This window comes from Pholcus phalangioides, unplaced genomic scaffold (genome assembly GCF_987345545.1).
Source record: "Pholcus phalangioides strain wild (caught in Gottingen) unplaced genomic scaffold, Ppha-v1.0 ptg000016l_1, whole genome shotgun sequence".
NCBI classification, from domain to species: Eukaryota; Metazoa; Arthropoda; class Arachnida; order Araneae; family Pholcidae; genus Pholcus; species Pholcus phalangioides.
In genome coordinates, this window is record NW_028301609.1 from 10,219,668 (window position 1) to 10,246,939 (window position 27,272).

Genomic DNA, 27,272 nt, shown 5'->3' on the forward strand with positions numbered 1-27,272 from the left:
GAATTTTATGAATAAAAATAATTTGTGACTTTTCATGTGAAAAAATATAAATTGGAAACATAAACAATTTCGAACATGAAGTTTATGAAATTTTATTTTAAAAAATTTATATTTTGTCATGTATAAAAATATTACTTGAGAATTTATGAATTTTATACACAGAATTGTTCTTAAAAAATTAGTTTTCATGTGTGAAAATATTATTCAAAAATTCATAAATTTTATATAAATTATATGTACAGTGAATTTTTTTTTGTGTTTATTCATGTTTTTTATTTATAATTTACATAATTTTTGTGTTTATAAAAATATTTGTTAACAATAAATTGTTTAAAATTAATAATTTTCATGTATTAAAAAATTTCTCTTAAAAATTCATAAATTTCATAAAAATATAACTTGAAAATTCATACTTTTTTAAACATCATTCAAAAACTCATAAATTTTGTGTATATGAAATATATTTAAGTTAATAAAATATCAATATTTTAAAATTTTTAAAATTTTTTGTACAAAAATTTAAAAAAAAAAAAATTTATTTAAATAAAATATCATTTAGACATTTGTGATTTTTTTTTTTTATACCTACATGAAAATATTCAAAACACTATGAACCGAACAATTTTGAAAAATTCAAATTTTCCTGGAAAAAAAGAATTTCCAAGAAATTTAAGGGAAGTTCTTCGGAAAACGATAAAAATCTCGGCCGTTTTCGTTCTCAAAAGACTTTCGAAAAAAAATAAAAATGAAATAAATTCAGGAAAATATGTAAGGTCTGAATCACTCCCCTGAGGACGGCGATGCCATTTATTTTAACTCGCTCGTTATAAACGTCAGAGAATTATCCCGCTTCTCCATCTTGTTTTATTTCTTTGAGGGAAAATAGAGTAAAGGAGGCGAAAATGCAAAAATATTATGGGGCTCATAACACAACATACTGTATATACAAAAAAAAAGGGGGAAACAGAAAGAGGCCGTACGGAAACGCCAATAAAATTTGGCAAACACGTACGAGAGTCTTAATTAGAGAGTTTTTTAGAAACCGAGAATGTTGTCTTTTTCTGTCTTCTTGGGACCGTCCACAAATTGATGGATGTGTGCGTGTGTGTGCGGGAAATCGTTCCATTTATTACATATATGCTCAAGCTATGGCCCACGGGCCAGATGTGGCTGGTCCGCGGCAGGGCCGTCATGGGCCCCCGGGCCAATTGATTTTTTCTGAGGCCCTGCCAAAGAAATTCTCGAAAATTTCAACCGGATCTTATTTTTTATGAGGCCCTTCTTCGCTTGAGGGCCCCCGGGTCGTGCCTGGGTGGGGCCCCATGAGTGAAGACGGCACTGGTCCGCGGACTCATCTGATGCGGCCGTCGACCCTCAAACCTAATTTTCTGAAAAAATTAACTAAGCGGCACATACAGAGACGCATTTACGGTTTTTGGTCGCCTGTGGGGCTACGCGAATTTTGCCGCCCGTCTCTCATTTTAGGGATTGTATAGAAGAGGTCTTCAACTTTTTTTTTTTCAAGTCGCGAGCACTGCCTGTACCCGTCAAAAAAGAAGAGCACCCCCTTACGGCATGTTTGATACAAAAATGTACGAAATTAGGATGATTTTAACACTCTAATGCAATTTGTACAAGGTGTTTAATTGGAACGCTGATAGAGTGCTCGCGAGCACCAAATCGGGCACGAGCATAGAGCACTCTGGAGCACCGTGGTGCTCGCTAGCAACGGGTTGAAGATGCCTGTTGTATAGGATTGAGTAGTCCTTGACTACTCTTTCGTCGAATTCGCCACCCACTTGCCCCCCCCCCCTAAAACAAGTACACCTGCATCTCTCTGAGTCACTCTTTTGGTCACTCCCATTCACTCTGCAGGTTACTCTTTTGGTCATTCATATTCTTGCTAACGTTCTAAGTCATCCCCGTGCTCGTTCACATAATCTCTAATTCACTCATGTGCTCTATACTGTGTGTATTCCATACTGTGTGTTGGTGACTCACGTGACACCACACTGTTTTGGTCAATCCTATACTTGCACATGCTCTAGGTAGGGGGGGGGGTGGAGCAGGTGGAACTGTGCCCCGGGTGCCGGATCAAAGGGGCTCAAATTTCACACTTTTACCCCTCCTTCAACATTACGGGAGGGTGCCAAAATACGTGCTTGCCCCGGCTGACCAAGTATCTAGGTGCGGCCCTGGCTCTAGGTCACTCTTTTAGTCGCTCTATGACGTGGTTTGTTGCTTTATAGGCCACTCTTTTGATCATTTACATTTACACAGGCTCTAAGGCAGCGGTTCTCAACCTTTTTTGACTCGCGGCGCCCTTTTAAGTATAAAAATTCTATGGCGGAGCCCCGTAGGCCAATTTTTTAATTATTCATCAAAGTTAATGATTTATTTTTACTATTTAAAAATATTTATAATTATTTTTTTAAATTTTACTGTTTTTTTTATTTTCCTCGAGCGGCCGCGGAGCCCCTGGAGAGTACACAAGGAGCCCCAAGGGCTCCGCGGAGCACCGGTTGAGAACCGCTGCTCTAAGGCATTCTTTTGATCATTTACATTTACACAGACTCTAAGGCATTCTTTTGGTCATTCACATGCTTACTCACGGAATAGTAATTGACTGGAATAGTAATTCCGAAGTGTTAAGAATAGTTTCGAGACACGTTAGGGATAGTTGGAGCATATCGTGGCCGCCTTAAGAGCGTCATTGGCCTCCGGGCCGGCCAAGGCATTTTTCTGAGGTCCTACCAGGCAAATTCTAAATTTCAACCAGATTGAGTTTTATTGACCCCCCTTTTTCTCTCCCCTATTTTCAGTGTCCGGGTAGGCCCATGCGTTAAGACGTCACTGGGCATGGGAATAACAATGCAGACATTGGAAATAGGTTTGGGTCGTTATACGCATTGGTGTACGCAAAGAGGGGTTTTGGGGTTCTAATCCCCCCTGATCCAAGATTATAGTGTTATTTTACATGAAAAAACGTAAACCCCTCCTCAGAAAGGAAAAAAATCTGGAACCCCCCCCCCCCCTGAGAAAATTCTGTGTACGCCTATGATTATACGTATTACTTTTCGGTAGAGTCTTCCAGGACAGTAACTAGGGAGGGTGGGCAACTGCCCCGTGTGGCAATATTAAGGGGGGCTGCAGTTTTAGGTGGGAATAAAGAACACCGTTACAAAATTATATAATTTTAAAGGTGTAGGGGTGGCAAAATAATGTTGGCCTCGGGTGGCTGAATAATTTTTACCCCGGGCGGCAAAAATCCTAGTTACGGCCCTGAGGGTCTTCAATGGCCTCCACATCCTGTAGCAGGGCCCCTAAGCTGGATCTTCGGCAGGTCCCAAACGAGATTTTTCAAGAACCCTTGTTAGTCCTACCCGTGGGAGGGAGAAGAATGGGAGTGGGTGACGACGACGCCACATTATTTTTGACTTACTCCCGAAATTTCGTCGCCGCATTTTGGAGACGGGCCCCTCCGTTTGTCTTTTTGATGATGATGATGGTGGCTTTTGGCACGAGAGTGTCACGAATTTCTAGTGACTATGAAATGTGCTCGCTCTTCCTTGACAGATTTCTGAGTAATGCCGCTAATATATTTATTTCCTCCAAGGGCGACGAGACGGACCTGTGACAATAATAATAATGTTAATTATTATTAATGTCACACTCAAGGATATAAGGTTGATGTCGTAGCACACAAATAATACGATTTTTTTGTTGACTTCCTGCGAGAGACTGAGAAAAAACGATGCTTTTCTTGGAATTTAATTAGACCGAGGTATATATTAATGCTCGGAGCCAATTATGGCTCAACATGGACTAACATATGGACTTGAATCTCGGGTTTGAGGGGGAACCAAAATACTAACTACTACCCAGAGCAGGGGCGTCGGAAGTGTTTGGAACTTGTGGGTGATCATCTTGATCTTTACGTAGAAAAATTTTAATTTCTGAATCCGTTCAGTGGGTGCTCACACCCAGGCCGTAAATCACCGTGGTTTCTCGAGCACCAACAGGCCCCCCCAGGTCCGACGTCATTGGCCCAGACTCCCCGAACGTAGATGTCTCACTCTGTTTCTTTTCAAATTGCCATCCATGTTGCACCATCCCATAAAATCCCATACTCCCCAAAGCAGAATGTGCCAAAAGAATGTGCAGAACAATTCGGAAGAATTTTAAGAAAAAGTGCAAAAAACACTATTACAAGAGTGGGGATTTTTACCGCAGAACAATTTCCAGTCAGCCGAGGGCTCGTCGCAGAACAGTGCTGAACATTCTGCTTTGGGGCCCATACTATATCTCTAGCGTCTACTACCCTCCCCGATCTCATAAGTACCCCCTCCCACATCCTGCATCAGGGTTCTTGGGTTTTGGTGGACCTTTGGCCAAATTTTTCACTGGGGCTCCTCTTCAATGGATTTTTTAGTGTGAAAAAAAAACAAAAAATTATCAGTTATCCTGGCGGCCCCCCGGCAGGAGTCCTGTCAGCTCCACAACAAGTAAGGGGCGGGGGCCACTGCTGTAAATCTTCACAAACTTTAATTTCCACCATAACCCTGCCTCATATGAGGCAACGAAAGTACGTGGCTTTTGCATCAGTCCGGGTTGTGAGCAATTCTGTCTACTTATCTGAAGCAACTCTGTTTTATTTGGTGGGTACGACGGCACAGGGCCATCTTAACAACTCCATACTTAGTAATCGAAACTTTTGTACAAGAAAATCATTTTACAAAATCTTCTTTATCACGTGATTCCCCCATTCACGAGATGCCCTCTCTGCTCAGGGATTGTTCCTTACAAGTTCGAGCCCTGGGCAAATATGAAATTTGTTGTCCCCTTGTATCTTTGAGGCCGGGGCGTACTCATGGGGGAAGGGGGGCATATAGGCCGCACCTAAAATACAAAAGGGAGCTAATTTTTTGGACCTAAATATTCGTGGGCCTTTATCACATGCCTTGTTTGACCATGTGAGAAACAGGCACTGCCTCTGCAATGTCCAGGTGGATTTAGACAGCACTGCGACGAGGTTTTATCGGTGGTCCCGAGGTACATGGACCTCCCCAAGCACATGGACATGATTCTAGCTTCAGTCCCGCAGGGGGGTCGTAAAGTTTATATTAAATGCATATACTTTTTCAACCTTGTGTACCATAAAATTTTCTTAGAAAATTAATATGAGTCCACTGAAAGTCTCGACCGGGGGGGAGCACCAGCTCAAGAATGCGAGAACCATGGGCGGCTAACCATTACTTCGTAAAGTGAACTCTTTTCAAATCAGCAGTTAGGAGATATTCAGTTGCTATAACACATGAGAGGTGTAAGTTGGCGTACGAAAGGGAGGGTGTGGGGTTGAATACCCCGCCCCAGCCGAAATTATGGTGTATTTTTGCAGTAAAAAACGCAACCGCCCTCCCGGGAAGAAATGTAACCGGGCCCCCCATCCCTACACATCCCGAGAAAATCTTGCGTACGCTACTTATGATGAGTTATACACTCTCTCGGGTGGCTATAACTACTACTCAGACATACGTAGCACCATATGATAGCCCATTCTATTGGACATATTCCATTGAAACTTGATCTATACGTTATATCAGCGTTTCCCAACCTCTGGTCCGTGGCGATGGCATACGTGGGTCCACTGGTAGACTTGATAATTCAATTCTAACTGAATGAAAAATTATTCATCTGTTGTAATTGATATTAATAATATCCATATGGGTTCAAATAAAAGTTGCACCTTCATATTATTAGGTTCACCATACATCATCGAGGAAATTGCGATCCTAAATACGGGATATCTCTCTCACTAAATGTAGTAAAAACATTTACGACAAGTTGGCTAATTACTACGAAAAATGGATAAAGGGTGGGAAATAAAGGGCTGTTACAAATCGCTGTGAACAAAAATTTAGATTAGGGGTTAAAAGCGGACGAGACATATGCGGACATGTCGGAAATCGGGACATATGCGGACATTTTATGTTTACCAATAATCAAACGTTACTGGCGAGTAATTCTGGCGAATTTTAAGGTACGTTCTCTGGTCGTGATCGGGTCAAAATCGGACATTTTATGTTTACCAATAATTTAACACTTATTGGCGAATGATTCTGGCGATTTTTCGAGCTACATTTTCTAAATGTGTTTAATGGGGGGGGGGGGGAATAAGTTCTTGGAAAGTTTGAAGAAGAATCAATATATGTCGGCTGCCGACCCCATGGGAGATTGTACTATGACGAAGAATAAATTGACTGAGAGCTGGGAGGATTAGAGTCAATTGTCGCCTTGTTTTCTTCTGAGAAACGTCGTTTTCTAACATTGCCGTCCGTACCTCCAAATACGACTCTTAGCCAGCCCATGGATAAAAAAGTAATTTTAAAACTTTCGAAGGTTTAAATCAAAGGACTTTTAAGAAGATGTTTTGCAATAATCTCTGCCTCAGAATTAACAATCGCTGACTTCTGCAAACATAATTTAATACACTAATACACTACATTCCTCATAATTTTTATTCATGAAGCTTTGCAAAAAGTGACTTACACAGGGACGCCGTTATCAGACACGGGGCCCTCTCAAAAATTTCGAGGCATCAAAAATGTTTAGGACACCCTTAGTCCCGATTTTATATATTTTGTAGGGAGGGGAGATCATCAGCTGTTATTTCAGAATATGCAGGAATGCTGAGAAATATCCTAACAAAAAATTTTAAATACGCAATAAAATGTAAATAAAAAAAAATAATGATAATTCAGTACTTAAAGGTAGTTTCAAAGTAGTGAGAGAAAACAATTCCAGAAACTGATGAAAATTTTAGAATTGAGGAATTAAAAATAACTGTAAAAAATGGATCCAACACCAATGAAAATTCAGAATTAATTAGAAAAATAATAACAGAATTTATTTTTTTTAGAATGAACGGAAGAAAAAATTCTAGAATTGATGAAAATTCGGAATTAATGCAAGAAATAATTTAAGAATTGATGGAAGCCTCCAATAAGTTACCGTGAGTGCGGGGCCCGGTGCAACCGCACCTGCCGCACACCTCTAAGGGTGGCTCTAGACTTACAGAACCATGAATTCCGTTTGGGACGCATTATAACCAGATTGCTTTTCAGGCAGAAATTTCGAGTGCTTTGACACGTAGACTGCTCAACACTAATTTTATTGAAAAAAAACTTTTTAGTGATTTCAGGGTAATTTTGAGTGCTCATTCTGTGTGTGAATCTGGCATTATTTTTTTTCACACGCTGTAATTTTTAACATGAAGTGAAAACTAAATTTCAGTAGTACTACATAAGCAGCACACAAATCGCATTTAAATCTGCGAGCGGAGTTTACATCACTAGAAAGCTTGAATCAATGGAATGAATAAATTTAATCATGAAAAGTAATCAATACATAAATTGCAAGATAAGTCAATACTGATGATACTTAGGGCCGGACTTGGACAAGTGTGAAGGTTGGCCGCAACCGGGGCGTTAAATGTTAGGGGCCGCAAAAACGTGATGAAAAAAAATACTTTGATTGCATTTTAATTTAAAAACTTTGTTTTCAACAAAGCAAAAGCACTTAAACCTCGCTACAACGATACTCAATATAACCATAAATTACTCTACAACGATATTTTTTCAAGCCTTGTTTGAAAATGCCTATACTCTCGACATAACGATATATAATCCCTACATAATCTACAACGACATTTTTTCTTGGTCTGCAGAGTCGTTTTATCGAGGTTTCGCTGTAGCTTAAAATTTTGTCTAAAACCTTTAAAATTCAGACATCGAGCCCTATTCCTCTTGCCTAGGGTTTTCACAGAACCCCTTCCTTCAAGTCAAGTAAAGGATGGAGGTGGATCTGGTGCTCCGGACGATGGGTTGCTAAATTCTTCTTTTAAAATTAAAAAAATTACACAAGGCATACATAATGCATACTTGCCCGGCCGAAAGAGTATGAAGTTGAGGTCCTGGGTAGGTAATCGGTTCAATTTCCCCGACAGCTCTCCAACCTTTAAATGTCTGGAAGCAGCGGGCAATATCGTTTAAATTTATTGTCGAATAATTTTTTTCTCTGTGACCATGAAATAGTAGTTTGATGTTCATTCTGCCTATGTAACCCTGGCGTGCTCCAGGGTGTTCATGGTTACTCAGGGATTAGGAAACTCCGTTTTCGAGGGCCACAAAATGCTTAAGCCCGTCCTTGATAATAAAATAATGCGTATTTGTAAATCAATAAATGCACATCTTTAAAAACACTCCACTCAATTATCAGATTTCAATATGCAGGCAATGCACGAAATTTGTGGTACATTTATGTTCAGAATAAAAGTAAAACAATATATGTATAATATTCATTATACATAATATATACATACATTTATATATCGTATAATATATGGAATGAAAATAAGGGAATATATTTAGGATATCAGAATAGATCAATGCAGTAATGATATGCTCTATAATGTTGCATTTTGTCCACTAACATGAACAAAATGATATTAAATTAATTCAAGGAGAAGCACTTGCATGATTTTCTGTTATGGGTTTTGAATGTCTTTCATAGGAGGCTTCGGTAGAGTAATCAGCCATCATACGCGAGGCTCGAGCTTGCCTTGATACTTCTGTTCCATTACTTTCATATCTTGATGAAACCGCCTCTCTTGTCATTAAAATGACTCAGATTGTCTGTGAAATTGGACCAAGTAACTAAGAAGAAAATGCGCCTTTGTGCTCATATTAACAGTCTATTTTTCAAACGTTTGAAAATTTTTAAATTCAAATTACAAATTAATCGTATTTTACTGCAATTCTTCATCGTTCTCTGCTTTGTAATCATTCAAAAAATTCTCAACAACCGATACGAAACATGATCAAACTGAAGATTGACCGGATTGAACGGATATTGATTAATATCCGTCAAAAATGCTGAAAATTTCGAATCTTTAAGAAATTTATGAATTTGAGAACCATCAAAAATCCCTGCTCACAACTGTGATGATGTGATATATGTAAATTTTGCGCATAAAATTTCGAAATTTCGCAAAAATAAAATTTTCTAAATTGGAGATTTTGCATTTATTCGCAAAAATGAACAAAACTAACGATACATTTTTCCTTCAGGTTTCATTTTGTAGCGAAGTAATAAAGTACTTAATTAGAAGCTAATATTTCAGTAGGCTCTCCATATCTCCTTCTTTAATAGTACTTCCCTCTGTGAGTAGTAACGGCGTTGTAGGTACATAATACAGTCGACTCTCGGTTTACGAAGTTAATTCGTTCCTGAGGTAGGTTGGCAAACCGAAACACATTTGCCCATAGAAATTAATGTAAAAATAGATTCATTCGTTTCTAAGACCCCGAAGATTCCTACAGTGTCAATTTTTACACTTTTTCACGCTCATAACTCGAAACCTATAATAATCATACTGACACTAAAAACACTTTTTTCCAGAGAAAATCCAGACTTTACGAGAAAACGGGCATATATGCTATACATGGGCAAAGCTGTACCCATGTCTAGTCTGATTAATTCCATCTATTAATCTCAATGTCAAAGCTCTCGAAATTTCTGCCTGCAAAGCAATCTGGCTACAATGCGTTCCAAACCGAATTCATGGTTTTATAAGTCACTTGCTGCCAAACTTCATCAATAAGTTCTATGAGCAATGTGGGACATTAAAATGATGTTTCTAGAAATCAGATAGTAGTAATTATATATGTGTCAGAGGTTATTGCAAAACGTGTTTCGAAAATTTCTTTGATGAAAACCGTCCCAAAATTTGAAATGACATGCTGATCTATGAGCTGGATAAAAGGAGTCGAATTCGGAGGAATGCATTTGAAAAAATCGAAATGCGGCCGTAGACACTTCAATTTCTCCATTATCATTTTGAATTTAGTCAAATATTTTCCTGCTTGCGTGTTCGTAAACCGAATCAAGTTTTGTTGTTGGTAAACCGAATTTACGCAAACTGAGACGTTCGTAAACCGAAGGTTGACTGTGTCAGCATTCTTGCTATTAGCGGGACTACCACAGAGTAATAATACTATTATATATCTTAATTTATATTACTATAATTAATTTATATTAATATAATTAATTTATATTAATATAATTAATTTATATTAATATAATTAATTTATATTAATATAATTAATTTATATTAATATAATTAATTTATATTAATATAATTAATTTATATACTATTATATATCTTTAATTTATATCTTAAGTTTATGGGGACTACGAAGACTTTAAATAACTGCCTTTGCAAATTAGGTAGTAGAATTTCATGTGCATGGCCATCAACAGAAGTATTCTAGATGACTACTGACAGTAGTATGATTCTATTTATCAATGACTTCATACCATGCCATAACGTTGCAAAAAATATTATCTTGGAGAAGCTTTCCAAAGTACAAAATTTGGGTGCAAAGTTGATGTAAGTGTTGTCACGGCGTCAGATAGGCCCAGCATAAAACCACTGTATATGCTGCAGAGTTTAATTTATCGCGTCGAATATCGTGTAAAATAAATGTATTTAAACTCTTCTGCTGCTGTCAAACTTTTTCTGTCTTTTCGAAAAAAATGGCTCTGACTTTTGCGTTCATGAGAAAATTAACTTGATGCGCAAAACGTGCGCGAATGGATATATAGTTTGGTCCTTCTATAAATAGTCAATAACATCCATAATTTTCGGACAGAACTCAGAAACGGAAGGCAACTGAACTTTTAATTCATGAGTTAGAATTCAAAAGCATTTTGCTATGCAAAATCACGACCTATTTTCGCTTTACATTGTAAATCTTCGAAATTGTGAGGAAAAGTTATAATAATCAAAATTTTCGTATTTATTCATCTACATCGGCTAATTTCACTTTTATCGCATTTATTCCGTAAATATGAAAATTACGTTTCCTTAATGATGCTATGAATGCAATAATATTGAGAATAAGTTACGAAAATAAATGAAAAAACACAAAAGTAAAAATCTGCCGCAAAAAATAGTGATTACAGACTGCATTGGAATGTTGAGAATATGTACTATCTCAAAACTAGAGTCATTTCGTCAAAACCAACACCAGTTTTGGAATCAGCAGCCCACTAAAACCTAAAACCGTTGAAGTTTCTTTGGAAAACCGATTTTTTTTTTTTGTCTTGAGTAGCGTTATAGAGGAGATTTTAACACTTCTAACGAAATTAGACATTCCCTGTCTCTGCCCCAGTCTGACTTTCTCTCTCTCTCTCTGAGGGAATTCGTTTTTAGTTTATTCAAAGTTCTTTATGACTTTTTTTCAAAAACGTTATAAGCGGGATCCGAATTGGACAAAAACCGAGACTGTCGTGTAAAACCAACAGATCTATCCACCCTATTTTGTAGGTTAACTATCATTCTCCTTCGACAAAGAAAAAGTTTACCCCCCCCCCTCCCCCGCACTCATGAGAAAATCTTCCGTACACTACTGAATGTAATTCGCTGCACACACAATGCACTTAGAGTTCCCGTTTGAACTAGACTGGGACAGAAGGAGTCTTCTCCTGAACTGGGGTCTTCCGTGTACCTATAATAATTAGCTAAAATTTTTCGCAAGCATCTTTATAGTTAATTTACTGTGCCATCAAACAAAAAATATAGCATTCATATATCTGCAAACCATGTCAGTCTCCCTTATAAAGATGTCATGGATCTTCGCAGTCCTAATCTGTAACGAATTAAGTTATTGAATTAATAACAAAGGGGGAGTTGAATTAATAAAAGGGATTAATAACAGGGGAGATTGTGTCTGAATAGGCAGGTCCAAAGAAGAGAAACTAGAAAAATAATTGTTTTAATGTAATTATTATACAGTATGTCATCAAATAGAAGTAAGTTCCTTATCGCCGTTAACTGCTCATGTGTCAAATGCCGCTACACAAGTAGAACGCGGATGGGGCTCCAGCTTTGTGAACCAGGATATAAACGTAGTATTTTCTTAACATTTTTTATTATATTTATCTTTAAATCAATATAGCCCCCCCCCCCCCACTCTCGAAAGTCGTTTTCTATCGTTTTTCGGATAATCCGAGTCGGTGCTGTGGGTTCTGAGCACCCATGGTAATTTTTGGCATGCATCCGACACCTGCAGAATCGATCAGAAAGCAAATTTATTTGTTTAAAACAAAGATGAGTACCTACTGGTTCATTTCCGAAACTCTTGATCTTAGTCCTTGGTAATTTGAGGTAGTCTCGGTGCCATTCACCCCAGATTTTCGACCAGTGACCCCAGTAATTTCTCTCGAACGATTGAATATAAGCAAAGGGTGTCCGGCCTCCTCCTCCGGTCCACATTCCTCTGGAGCATTTGAAATAAATTTCTTAGTAAATGTAGTTATTCGTGCTCTTTACCCATTTTCGGACAAGTGTAACTAATGATTGTTCATCAATAAGAGCTGCAATGTGGATCAAGTTATCAAGCATAATCAAGAACAATAAAAAATCCTGGACCACAAAACGGGTAAGTTTATTTAAACGTGGGACGTGTGGTCACGCTTATTTTGTTCTGCAATAAGGTGTAAGCTAGCATGAATTACGCAAGTTCCACTAACTGAAGGCTGTACCTAGACCAGATACGTATTGAGCTCCCGAATGAGACAAAGAACATCTAGAGAGGAAAAATAAGAAAATAAGTCGTAAATTTTATGATGCATTACTATATAGTTGGGAGTAAATAATGGCTGAGACATTTTCTTGATTAAAGACGTAAAACTGGTAACGAGTGTTGAAAAGAAAATTGATTCCATAAGTAATATTGAAATACAATACGTCATCGTTAAATTTGATTGTCATTATCTTGGCAATAAAAAATCTTTCAATATTTATTTAAATAATAAATAGTATAACTAAAATTCAATGTCAATCATTTGAAATTACAAATAATTTTATTTTCAATTAAAAACCCCAATTTTATTTATGATTGTGTTGAATTTTAAGAAAATACATACTCGGCCGCCGAGTATTCGGTTATTCGCTCAAATCACTATTCGTCCCATCCTTAATAAGACAGTAATAGAATTTCAATTCTGAATCAATTAAGCATGAAGATCGCATGTATCTACTTGATATCTATCATTTCGATTCATTATGCTCAACTCAAAGATTTTTTAATAGACCACCTATTATATGCAAATGCATAAATATTATATAATACAGTGGATCCCGCTTATAACGTTTTCCAAAAAACTGTCATGGAAAACGTTGTAAGCGAGAACCGCTTTAAATGGGAAATCTCAATAAGAATTACAGTCGATTCTGCTTATATAGTTTTCCCGCTTAGTACGACTTATTCTGGTGTTTCCAACTCACTAATTCGCTCTAAGATTTTCCATTTAAAACATTTCCCCGCTTACAATGTTTTTGTGACAGGTTTTTTGAAAAATGTTGTAAGTGGGATCCACTGTACTTAGAGTTGAGACCACAGAAATAAGTCGTACTAAGCGGGAACGTTAAAAACGGGATTGAATGTAATCGGAATAAGTGTGTGTGTGCATAGTTTTAGATCACTTCATTAGAATAAAATCTTTTTTTAATGTTTCTGTAGAACTAGTTCACATGTTTTCTATATTATCATATTTCCATCCACGTGTGACATCTGTGAGTTGCCGTGATTTTTATTGATTAAATTTAGTTCAGTTGATGTAGTTATTTTTCTTTTCCCACGATATATCTTGCACGTACGATCAATCGATATCGTTTATGTATATGATCATATAAGTGCTCATTAATTTATGTATGATTTTACTAATTTTCCCTCTTATGAAACAATCAACTTCCTTTGGTTTAACAATGCCGCAATCCACGCACTATGCTGACAATACTCAGGCGAGATTAGTTGTAGAGACCCTTCCTAGGATAGAAATCCCTCGGGATAAGGACTTATGATCACCTCCGCGCCGAGCCCGGTAATAATAATGACAATAGTTCTACTGAAGCTATATATTATTGTAGTGTTAGTTATGTCGGCGGTATTTTTTTTTTTACGTGTAGCAATCCATCATTTGTCAGTGGTTCAAAGAGGACGGGTATTTTTTAACTTGTTCTGGCGACTGGTAGACGACTCACGTCTTTCATTGTTCAAATTTCATCAAAAGTTTCTCTGCATGTCTTTATAATGTCCATCAAAGAGAAAATCGCCACTTAGCAGCTTGGTGGAAAAATTAGGGATAAACCGCCAACATCGCCGGCTCGGCAAAATTTGTCCGATTTTGACCCGGTTTCTTGTTATATCCATTTTGTCGCCATTCAACAGGTTGGAGAAACAAATGGGAGATACAGCGCCAACATCGAGGGCGCGGCAAAATTTGTCCGATTTTGACCCTATTTCCATGTTGTCCGCATATGTCCCGTCCGATTTTGACTCGCTACCAAAAATTTATTTGTCAAAAATTAAAACAAAACATTCTAATGACTGATGTAGATGGCCAATTACATTGCGAAAAATAAGGAGAAACTGGGATCTTAAATATGATAAAATACGGGACGGGGCTAATTAACAACGAGAAACGTTGCCGTGAGGCGACAAAATCCATAATTGTAGTTAAAATTGCTGAAAATTTGAGGGGAAAAAACGTTGAGCCTGAAAATACGTAAGAGAGATGATTATTTGTATTTACAGCTGTAATGATTGTCAATGCAATGCAATGCAGTGCAATTTCATTGCATAAATCTCTCTCCCATGGTCGCATAAAGGTTTCATGAAAATTTACCTGTATTCGGATAAGCTAGTTTTTGAGAAAAACTACTCAGAGTACACACGAGAATTTTAATAAAAAACTCCCCGATTTACAATCCAATTTCGTTTTTTACTGTTATTGTTCTTGATGCACCTGATTCATCTGTTGATGCACCTGATTTTTACATGGGCTAGCTAGTGAGGACATTTTACAAATTGGGGACCCAGAATTTTAAGCATTCACTGACTAAACAACTTTGACGGAGCGATTCAAGGTGGTTCCTCTCGCGTATTTTTGAAGCCATGGTTAATGTACATATTTGCCTCAGTAAGAAATTGATTGATGTCAAGGATTCTCCAGCGTGAAACGAGCATCAGAAAATGGACACTGCCAAGGTGTTGGCCATCAGCCACCTGTCCTAACCCCATGAACATTCAGGTTTTATTTTCCCAAAAAGTGAAGAATAAAGAAGCATTTCTTGAGAAATGGCAGCATCAGAAGAGAGAGAATCTTCTCCCGGGGCCACGCCATTGTGATGAGGTTTTAACCTTGCATGGTCCACTAAAGAATCTCTATACAAAGCCGTCGGGGCTTGAAATTTCAAGCCCAACATCGCCATTGTTGACAGGTATTGTGCAGAGAGATGCCAGGGAAGATTGTATTTATACGCAGAACATAATGGGGGGTAGCGGGTGGGGTCCTTACCTACCAATCTCTTTTTCTTGTTAATACCTTAAGAATTCCAGAAAATTCTTTTCTTTTTCCTTCACCTTTCTCCCCTGAAATTTTCAACAACTTCCAAAAGCAGAACCTTGTCTATTTATTTTCTGTGAGAAGAAGAAAAGGAGGAATCTTATCTACAAAAGTCCATTTAGACAAGGAGACGTTTCCTATTTTGGCCAACGTCTTGAGGAATTTACTATGAATAGACCCCCCCAACAAAAAAAATGTTTATCTGCTTCCGTTTTTATCCAATTCTTGCGAAAACAAGAGAGTTATCGGCAGTGACCATTTGGATGCAGAACCTGTTGTGTTGATGGTTATCTATGGGTTGGTGTCCCAAATCCATAAACAACAAGTATGTTATTCCACCGAAGACTTTCACTTATTGTTTGGGGGTTGGATTGAATCAGTAATTCTCAAATCCACAGCCTGCCCCCCACAAATCCTGGAGCAGGGCCCATTGGCTGGGGTCTCTGATCCCATGATGCTATGCGCACATAGGTCAGACTTTTCAATGGCCTTTCTTTAGCAGGGGTTTCCAATATAAAACTCCTTGGTAGTTTTATGCTGTTCCGCAGAACCCTTAATGATAATGAGGCTACGGAACTCAAACAAATTTTTGAATATCCAACAAAAAAGTGTATCCCTACTGCCGTCAAAACCAGGGCCGCAACTAGGGAAAAGCAGATGTATCTGGTACCTTGGGCGCCGGACCAGAGGGGACTCAAAATTTACCCTTTAACCCCTCCTTCAACATTTCAAGGGGGAGCCAAAATGCATGCTTGCCCCGACTAATCAACCATCTAGTTACAGCCCTGGTTTGAGCAGTCTCATAGCTTTAAGGTAAAATGAAAAAGGCTTCAGTTTACATCTTTATTGATATAAATCATTGTGCCAGATCTTATCGTGGAAGCTATACGACTGAGGTTTTCATGCTGTGCCCGGTGGGACTCGTGCGTTAAGGGGTCCCTTAGTGTCCCGTAAAGTACACATACGCAATTCAAGAATTCTCCCTTCTAGTGGATGAAAAATTTCCGATAAAAAGCATCGAAAAGAAACGACAAATGACATTCATGAACGTCTGGATCTTCTGGTTTGAAAAATGCAATCTCACTGTGTCTCTAAGTTGTAAAGTCACCCAAGAGCAGTCTGATTTCTTTTCAAACGACACGATCTCGTTAAAATTCACAATGAAGAACAGCTTTGCGATACGATAAGATTTCTTTAAAAAGCTCTTCGGGTTTCGGGATTTTTAAAGGTTCCGCGGCGTTTGATTATGCGGAACCCCAAAAAAACGTGTCAGGGAATGCCAATTGGAAACCCATGTTGTATAGCAATGGTTCTTAACCTCTTTTCCTTCCCACACCCCCAGGGCAATGCGACTTATCTTCCGGCAACCCCTAGGGTAATGCGTTTTTTATCTGTTAAAAAACGCAGTTTTTTTCCGTAATTAATTGCATTAACTATCCATTAATTAATTTCTATGAATTTTATTATTATTATTTAATGTTATTTTCGGCTATATTTAATTACGATTGCATCTTTTCTTTTTGGATAGCTAATTCAAAAACGAAACTAAAAGAAAAAATATTTTTTTAAACATTTCTTTGGAAAAGTATTGATTCCAGCCACAAATAGGTGGCGCTGACGTACACAAGTCAAAGAAAAGATACGCAAATAACGAACAGAATTCCTCCAAATCGTTTATTACAGCAGTATGTGTTCCACATGATCACCGCCAAAGGGGAAAACACATTGCAGGCGAGTCACAAATCCAGCAACGACAGTGCAGCAGGCCCACATATATGGTTTACAACGGTGAACTGATTGTGGATTAGGAGCGCAAGTTCTTATTACCGTCTCATTTGCATATTTCCACCGAAGTCGCTCGCACCAGAGCCACCTATCGGCTGTGTTTTCCCTGTCTTAAAAAATTCCCGTGACCTTAACGATTCTAACCATGCAAACCGTTTTTTATTTCGGTTTTTTTCCGGCTTTTATTCATTTTTAAAATTTCTACTGACTTTTTACCCACCCTGTAGATAAGAGAGGTTGTGAGGATAGGTTATATAGGAGCTAAAGCCCACGGGCTAGAGAATTTATCCGACTAATTTCACAACTGCTAAGGGCATGGGATAACAGCTTCATATTCATGGGAGGAGATACTAGGGGGCATGGGGGGCAGGCGACCCCAGCGTCAAAGGTGTAGCGTACTGATCGAATGTTCTGACGCATATGCGTATTCATATACAGTATTATATGAATTTACATCATCATCATCGTGTGCCCCCCCAGCAATCATCATCGTGTCCCCCCAGACTTTCACGTCCATCTCCGCCTATGATTCATATTTACAGTGAATCCCGCTTATAACGTTTTTCGCTTAGTACGACTTATTTTAGTGGTCCCAACATTCACCTATAATCATCGAGATTTCCCCCGTTTAAAGGGTTTTCCCTCTTACAACGTATCTTATGATATTTGAAAAAAAAAAATGTTATAAGCGGGATTCATACATTGTACAGTGAAAACTCGTTAATAGGCCGCTCTTGGTAGAGCAAAAATTAATATCAATTCAAATTTAATAAAAAATAAAAATTAATACCCCAGGTTAGGTAAAGTTCTTGGTCTCTAGGGCAGGGGTCCTCAACCTTCCTCGAGACGCGAGCACTGCCCATCATCAAACGAAGAGCACCCTGTACGAGACCACTTTGACATACTTGTGCCTGAAATCTGCATAATTGTAATCCTTGAATTGAAATCTTTACAGGATGCTTATAATTGAAGCGTTGATCGAGTGCACGCGAGTGCGAAATCGGACACGAGCACCGAGCACTCCCTTTGTTTCGAGGAACACCATGGTGCTCGCGAGCGACGTGTTGAAGATGATTGGTCTAGGTTCCACTTTACGTTGTGGGGGCACTCGCTTCGAGTAAATTCTAAAGAGCTCTACAGGGAGAAAATCCGGAAAAATAGTTATTCATATTCCGGCAATGTTTTTCTCCAGGAATCTTCATTTTTTATTCAGTGAAAGCAACCATGACCTTCAAATCAAAATCAATTCGTCGATTAGAATTATTCCAGCCTAAAAGAAACTTCCCGAGGATTAATAATCCGAAAAAAGGAGAAAAATACGGATTTATTTATTTATTCAACTCAAACTCTCCGGGACAGTGGGGGGGGGGGAGGGGGAAAATTCAAGCCATTTTATCGAAGCAAACAACTCAACCCGAAAAACCACGTTTTTTTAAAACAAACGAGGCTATATAACTGGAAGAATCCAATATATAATTGGCTGAATCCGGGACGACGGACGGCGAATTACTTCTTCAAATGCTGCTCTTTTTTTCCCTCAACCGGAAAAAAAAAACGGGAGAAAAAAAAACTTTTCCCTTTATTTTCATTTCTTATTCTTCCCGAAATGACGAGTGATGTGTTTTCGGCACGATAGGGAAGAAAGAGAAATGATAGTTGCAAAAGAAAAGCAAAGGAAAAAAAAAAAAAGGAAATTGCTCCCGAAAAAAAAAAAAGCAACTTGCAAAGAAAAAAAAAAGAGGAAAAAAGAAATTCTAGAACATTCTATAGGATGTGCGAAATTAAATTCAAGTTAAAATTGGCGCAGGAATCGCCTGTTTTCACAAGTCGCTGAAGAAGGAAAAGAACAAAAAAAAAGGATATAACGGGAAAATGATAGTCGGAGAAAAGGAATAAAAACGGAATAAACCTAAAGAAAGAGGATTCGGCACAAAATGAAAGAGAGTGTTTTTTGTTTTTCTCTGAGGAAAAGAGGCTCTTGGTTATCGACTTTTGAGGCTATTGCCTTTGAAATATCCAGATATTACCTCCATTTTGAGGATCCCGAATGTTTCAATTATGCAAAGTTGCTGAATTCCGATGAATTTGAGATCTGGAGTTCTCCAGGTGCGGCTGGATTATGTAATGAGGAAGCGTTACAGGATCATTTGGACATTCCTATCCTGGATTCAAATCTGGAAAAACATTTTGTATTGAAGATTAATTGATACAATAATTGACAGACATAAATTTTATGGGGGTTTTTGTTATAGATTTTGATCCTGAATTTCTTTTTAATTCCTTTTCTTTTCCCAAGAGATTCAATATCCTTCCCAAATCCGAGGTTTGATCTTCTTTAAGGACCATGATTTGATCTTCTTGCAGCAGGTTTCATCTTCCAGGCAGAACCACGGTTCAATCCTCTTGCAGCCAGTTTCATAGTTTTCCAGGACCATTTCTCCAACCTCTTGTAGCAGGTTTAATCTTCTTCCACGGTCATGACATGATTATATTTTTTTCCGAATTTCGTTCGATCTTCTTACAGGGTCATAGCTTGATCATCGCAAAGAACCACGATTCCTTCTTCTTTCAGGACCGTGGTTCCATCTTGTTCCAGGACCGTGGCTCCATCTTGTTCCAGGACCGTGGTCCGTTCTTCTTCCAGGACCGTGGTTCCTTCTTCCTCCAGGACCGTGGTTCCTTCTTCTTCCAGGACCGTGGTTCCTTCTTCTTCCAAGACCATGATATGATTTTCTTGCAGCAGATTTAATCTTCTTCAGGACCTTGGTTAGATCTTTTTCCAGGACCATAGTCACGGTTCGATTCTCTTGCAATAACTTCCACCTTCCTCCAGGATCATAGTTCTATCCTTTTGCACCAGGTTCCTTCTTCTAAGACCATGATCCAATTTTCTTGCAGCAGGTTCGATCTTCTTCCTTGACCATGGTTCGATTTTCTTCTTCAAGGACTATGATTCGTCCTCTAGCAGCAATATCGATGCTCTTGCAGAAGGTTCCATCGTCTTCCAAGACCACTGACATTGACGGACCGGACACACCTTGCTTCCCATTTCAAGGCGCTATCGAAGCGTTCGATTCGATGACCATGGTTGATCTTGCAGAGGGTTCGATTTTACCTCAGCTCCAGGTTCGGGTCTTTTTCGATGGAACTCGGTGCTCTCCTTGGCCCAAGGTTCTATATCTTCCAAGAACTTTGTTTTCCGGGACCAAGGTTCGACCTTCTTTTTAAGACCGAAGTTTGATTTTCTTCAGCATCCAGGAAATTCAAGCAACGTTCGTTGATTGCTCCAGGATAGAAGACACGGCTTCACAGTTAAGCCACTTTGGCTTCTTCTTTTTGATACACTCCGAACCACGGAATTCGAACAACAAAACCCTCTAATAAAAACCCATAAATATTAGTTTCCGGGCCAGTGATTCGACCAATCATCATCATTTATCCAGGCGAGGAAAAAGTGTCAAATGCCTGGCTTACGACAAGATAAATTTCCACAGACACTAATGGAAATCCTGTTTTTGGGCAATACGATTTCCACTGCTAAAGGACAACTAATCCCACACACATACACAAAAAAAGATCGGATCCAGGACTCGAATACCCGGGTTGTTTTTCCCTAGTTTTTTTCCCTTTACGTCTTGTCCCTAGAATTCTTCTCCTGACTGAACAAAGAAGATTAGACATAAGAAAATGGGGGAAAAAATGAGAACGGTAGTCAACAAAGAAGGAGAAGAAGTGATGATATATGAACCGGAATCGGAATTGTCATCGCTATTCCCGGACCAAGAGAAGTAAATGATCATGTCGACAACAGTTTGGAAGATAACTCATTGTGGTGGTGGTAGTGGCGAAAATAATAGTCATTTTCACCTTTTTCCATCGTTTTTTTTTTTTGGGGAGAGGGAAAAAGAAAATATTCAGATGGAACTCCTGTTTTCCTCTTCCCTTTCCCAAACATCTCATGCATTCCTCCAAGCTTCAGAACAAAATACTGTACGTATATATACACAAAACCGCTCTTGGAAAGGAGGGACCGGGCCCCGCACTCACCCGGTACATTATTGAAGGCTTTCACCAATTCTGACATTACTTTTTGCATTAAATTCTTGAACTTCCATTAATTCCGAAATTTTTTTCTACCGTTGGTTTTGCATTTTCATCAATTTCAAAATTATCATTTCCATTAATTCGGAATTTTTTCTTCCGTAAATTCTGAATTTTCACCAATTCTGGAATTATCATTTTCACCAATTCTGGAATTATCATTTTCACCAATTCTGGAATTATCATTTTCACCAATTCTGGAATTATCATTTTCACCAATTCTGGAATTATCATTTTCACCAATTCTGGAATTATCATTTTCACCAATTCTGGAATTATCATTTTCACCAATTCTGGAATTATCATTTTCACCAATTCTGGAATTATCATTTTCACCAATTCTGGAATTATCATTTTCACCAATTCTGGAATTATCATTTTCACCAATTCTGGAATTATCATTTTCACCAATTCTGGAATTATCATTTTCACCAATTCTGGAATTATCATTTTCACCAATTCTGGAATTATCATTTTCACCAATTCTGGAATTATCATTTTCACCAATTCTGGAATTATCACTTCCATTAATTCTGAATTTTCACCAATTCTGGAATTATCACCTCCATTAATATTGAATTTAAATTCTGAATTTTCATCAATTCCAGATTTTTTTCTTCCAATAAATTTTGAATTTTCATCAATTCAAGAATTATCATTTCTATAAATTCTTAATTTTCATCAATTCTGGATTTATTTCTTCGAATTATTTTTCATATGCATTAAGTTAAAAATTTTCATTACTTTCGCGTTGGAATTGTTTCTCTCATTTGTTTAAAATTGCCTTCAGTGCTAAATTTTCAACAATTTTTGTGTTAATTTACATTCAATTGTGTGTGTTTAAAATTTTTTGTATTGATATTTCTTAGTATTCCTGTATATTTTAAAATAATGGACGTCAATTGTGGTCCCTCATGAAATGTATAAAATCGGGGTAAAGGGGGTCCTGAACACTTTTGTTGCCCCGACATTATTGAGATGCGCCTGGACTCGCGTCTGGTAAGGGCGACTGTGTGTGTGTGTGTGTGTGTGTGTGTGTATATATATATATATATATATATACATATATACAGGGAATAGTTCAGAATTCGAGAATTGAAGAAAATTTAGAATTTATTAAAAAACAATTACAGACATGATGGAAATTCCGAATTAATGAAAGAAATAATTCTAGAATTATAATAATAATATTATTATTTTACGTAAATGAAAAATGCGCAATTTTAAAATTATTATTTTTTAGATCAAAAATGCGCAATTTCAGAATTATTTACTTCTAGATGTATATACAAATTTACAGAATTGATGGAAATTCAGAATTTATGAAAGATATTATTTCACCGTAAATGTGCCCCCACTAAATAGTGGGCCCCGGTGTGACCGCACCTGCCGTATAGCCCTAATTGCGGCTCTACCCTGATATACAGGATGTCCGAAAAAAATGTGAAATCGTAAAAACCATCCAAAACTATTTTTTGGATGGATTGTGATCATTGTGTATGTGAATGCATGCTTGCACACACGCACACACACATATAGAAAAATAATTTGCAAATAATTTTTTGAAAGCAAAAAAAGTGATGAATACATAAATCCTTTACTTGAATATGTATTTTTTTAAAATTGCAATATGTTGCTATTTTTTAATTAAATGAATTCAATTTTTACTTGAAAAAAACAAAAACAAATTTAGCCCAAAAAAACCCGAGTTTCTTAGAATAAAAAACCAAGAGGTGGGGTGGGGGGAGAGGACGGGTATTTACCCTGGGCAGCAAATCTGACAACCCTGAGTAATGGGATTTTTTTTTCCAGTTTATTACACGGTTTTAAAGTTATCGAAATCAAATCCCAAAAATCCAATTCCTGATTCCATAAAAAGCATTAATTAGAAATTCAACTGAATATAGAATTGGATTCACTAAAGAAATCGTTGAACAAACAAAAAAAATTAATTACTAGAAGAAACAGGAATAATTAAATAAGATACCTTAATGATGGAGGAATTCCTGGGGACCGAGACAATATTCTAGAGAAAAATTATTTTTTTCACACCAATTATGGCAAGATATATACAGTCAAACCTCGTTAATGAGTCACTCTTGGGAGGGCAAAAATATGACTTAGTAAGCGGAGTGATTCGTTAAACGGAGTAAGCCATAGCTGTGCCAATTCCTACCTGAGGACAATTGGGATTTCCAAAAAGTGACCCAGTAAACGGAGTGACGTGTTAACCGGGTGACGCACTAACGAGGTTTGACTGTATTTATATTTTATATATTATTTTTAGAAAAAAATTCCCTTTGAGGGAAAAATTAATGAATTTCTATCTGAAATTATTTTAATTTGATCATGAATGCAAATCACATGCAAATTTCTGTAGCAATTGAAAAATGAAATTGATTTTTAGTTGAAAAATATAAAAAATAATTTGAACCGATTTTGCAGATTATAATCTGGATTATATAGAAGGTGAGTCACACAAAGTGTGTGGAAAAAAAAATCAAAAATTTTAAGGTTCATTTCAAAATTGTCAGCAAACTGAGTAAAATTGGCCTGTGATTGTTTCGCTTCGCAAAAAATCATATTTGGAGAGGAATAAATTTAAATTTGATGTGGTTGCTCCAATCAAAAAAAAAATTCAATAACCAAAGTTTTATACCATAACATTCAAATATAAATTCATCGAGATATCAACACTTGAAATTCTTGACTTTTTTTTTGCTACTCTTTACAACTATCTCGAATTTTTACATTTTGCTTCCAATCATGGGAACAAAACTACCACAGCTTCATTTACTCTTTTGCTGATATTTTTTCATATTTTACTTTAATTTAAGAACCAACACATAATACAGTCGACGCTCGATATAATGTCCCCCCCATTCGTCTCATCCAAAACGGATGTTATATTGGTATGGTCGTTATATCGAAAGTAAAACATATATAATAGTCGTTATATGAAAACATTTGGGACTTATCCTACCGGTCGTTGTAATGGAATAGTCGTTATAATGAGCGTCGACTGTATTTATGTTCCTTTGAAAACCTATTCACAAAAACCTGCACATTAGGATCTAAATCTTAAATTTTACGATCTATTTTATTTATTACAATGTGTATCTTAAATTTTACGATCTATTTTATTTATTACAATGTGTATCTTAAATTTTACGATCTATTTTATTTATTACAATCTGTATCTTAAATTTTACGATCTATTTTATTTATTACAATCTGTATCTTAAATTTACGATTTGTATCTGACACATATTACAATCTGTATCTTAAATTTACGATTTGTATCCGACACATATTACAATCTGTATCTTAAATTTACGATTTGTATCTGACACATATTACAATCTGTATCTTAAATTTACGATTTGTATCTGACACATATTACGATCTAAATTTTACATTTTACGATCTTAAGTTAATACTTTACGATCTTAATTTAATACTTTACGATCTTAATTTAATACTTTACGATCTTAATTTAATACTTTACCATTCAAATCTTCATATTACGATCTATATTTTACATATTAAAATCTATATTTTACATATTACAATCTATATTTTCATATTACAATCTATATTTTCATATTACAATCTATATTTTCATATTACAATCTATATTTTACATATTTTACATATTACAATCTATATTTTACATATTACAATCTATATTTTACATATTACAATCTATATTTTACATATTACAATCTATATTTTACATATTACAATCTCGATCTTACATATTACAATACAAATCTTTTATTTTACGATCTGTATCTCACGTATCACGATCTGAATCTCACATTTTACGATCCGAATCTTACTTTTTATTTTACGATCTGTATCTCACGTATCACGATCTGAATCTCACATTTTACGATCCGAATCTTACTTTTTATTTTCCGAATCTTACATTTTACGATCCAAATCTTACGCATCACGAGGAAAGCACTAATAATCACTGAAAAAAAAGAAAAAAAAAGTTCCCCGAAAGTACACGAGGAGGCATTTTTCACGCAAAAAGAACGAAAAAAAAAGAAAGCATTTTTACATTAAAAGGAGAGATAAAGAGAGAAAAGAAAGTTGAAAAATAAATGATCCGCTTTCACCGGGATCTCCTGTGGGATAATTAGATAAAGAAAACTAAAAGAAAAGCCTTAATTGAGAGAAACTCTTTTGTCTGAATGAAAAAAAAGGATAAAAAATGTTAGCCATGGAGGCCATTTTTTTTTTCCTCCCTCAAGGAAGGTTTTCTTTTAATCGATTTTTAGTATTTTCTTTCATTATTATTATTATTATTATTATTCTTTTCTTATTACTTTTCCTCATTAAGAATTTCATCCAACATACGTCGTTCGCCTTTTGATAGTGATTCTAGTTCTTTCTAATTTACTGAAAATTTTTCTTTAATTTTTTTTTTTTTATAACGCAAGACAAGCAAACACTATGGGTTCAATTGCAATCATTGAGGGGAAATTTTTTCTCTACCGTTTTGTTATAGGAAAAATTTCGATCAGTAGTAGTAGGAGGTACTTAGTAATTACTAATTAATTCGGGATGATAGAGAATGTACAATGCTATTCAAACTTGAACGTTGAGCGATGAGCTAATTAAGAAGGATTTCTTTTTCGTTATTTTTTACTTTTTCAATTTTTCTGGAGAAATGGAGTCTCGAATTTCTTGCAAAAATTTTTCCTCGAGAGAAAAGTGTCATTAATTATTTTATTTTAATTATTATTTTTTTTTTGTTTTCACTATGAGAGAATGGAATTTTTAGCTTTTTTATGAGTGATTTTTAATTGATATTAGAAAGCAGTGAAAATGGAATGTCAAAGTTTTATTCTTCAATTTATTTTGTTGATTAATGAAGTTGGAAATATTTTAAGATTTGCTTAGTGAAGATGTTTTGAAACACTTTATATTAATTTTTTTTTTTTGGTACCATTTTTCAAATTTGGTGGTGGGTAAGAATGATGTGTTAGTTTCAAGAAGATGTTAAAGAAAGAATGAAATATGGATGAAATGTTATGGTATGGCTGTTGTTGAGAAAAAATATGTTTTTTATTGAATTTTTTTTTTGTTTTAATTATGAGAAAATTGTAAAAATGAAGATGATAATGAAAGGAAAGTTGATAGAAAATCATTTGAGAAATGAGAATTCCTGGATCGTAAATTCGGAAAAATAGAAAATAGCGTTAAAAAAAATTAAATTATGAAGGAAAACGAGAAAAATACCAATAGAAAAAAAATGTAGGCGGAACGGTAAATAATAAAGAGAAAAACGGGAAAGATGAAAAAAATGGAATAAAATTTTATTATTTAAGGAAAATAGAAAAGTAAAAAGCAAATAAATAATGAAATTGAGAAAAAAAAGAATAAAAAAATGAAATTCAGGAAAAAAATAAAAAAATGAGATTGAGAAAAAAATAAAAAAATGAAATTGAGAAAAAAATAAAAAAATGAAATTGAGAAAAAAATAAAAAAATGAAATTAAGAAAAGCAAAAAAAAACCCACTTAAAAGGAAAATAAGTGATATTTTTATATCAATTAAAAAAAAATTAAGAAATGATAATATTTTCCACAGAGCAAAACATAAGAAAAAAAAAGAGGAAAAAATCAGATAAAAAACAAGGAAAAGAATAAGAAAAAGGGAGAATTAGAAAAAAATTAAGATTTTGAAAAAGTTCTCGCAATTGGGAATATTAATTGAGAGAAAAGAACAAACTGAAGAGAGACAGAAAAGAATAATCAGGTGAATGAAATTAAACTAGGGAGGCATAAAAAATATGAAGAGATATTACGATATCTAAAAAGATTAAGAAAAGGGATTATTCAAAAACTGAAAGCAATATCAACAAGAACAAATAACCAAATAAACAAACAAAAATGAATTAGA

The 27,272-nt window shown here is 36.1% G+C and overlaps 1 protein-coding gene across 1 annotated transcript in view; it reads right to left on the reverse strand.

Annotated features, from left to right (window-relative positions):
* LOC149075026 (frizzled-5-like) overlaps positions 1 to 27,272 on the reverse strand; it is a 78,579-nt gene that overhangs the window by 15,961 nt on the left and 35,346 nt on the right. The gene's annotated exons all lie outside the window — the stretch shown is intronic.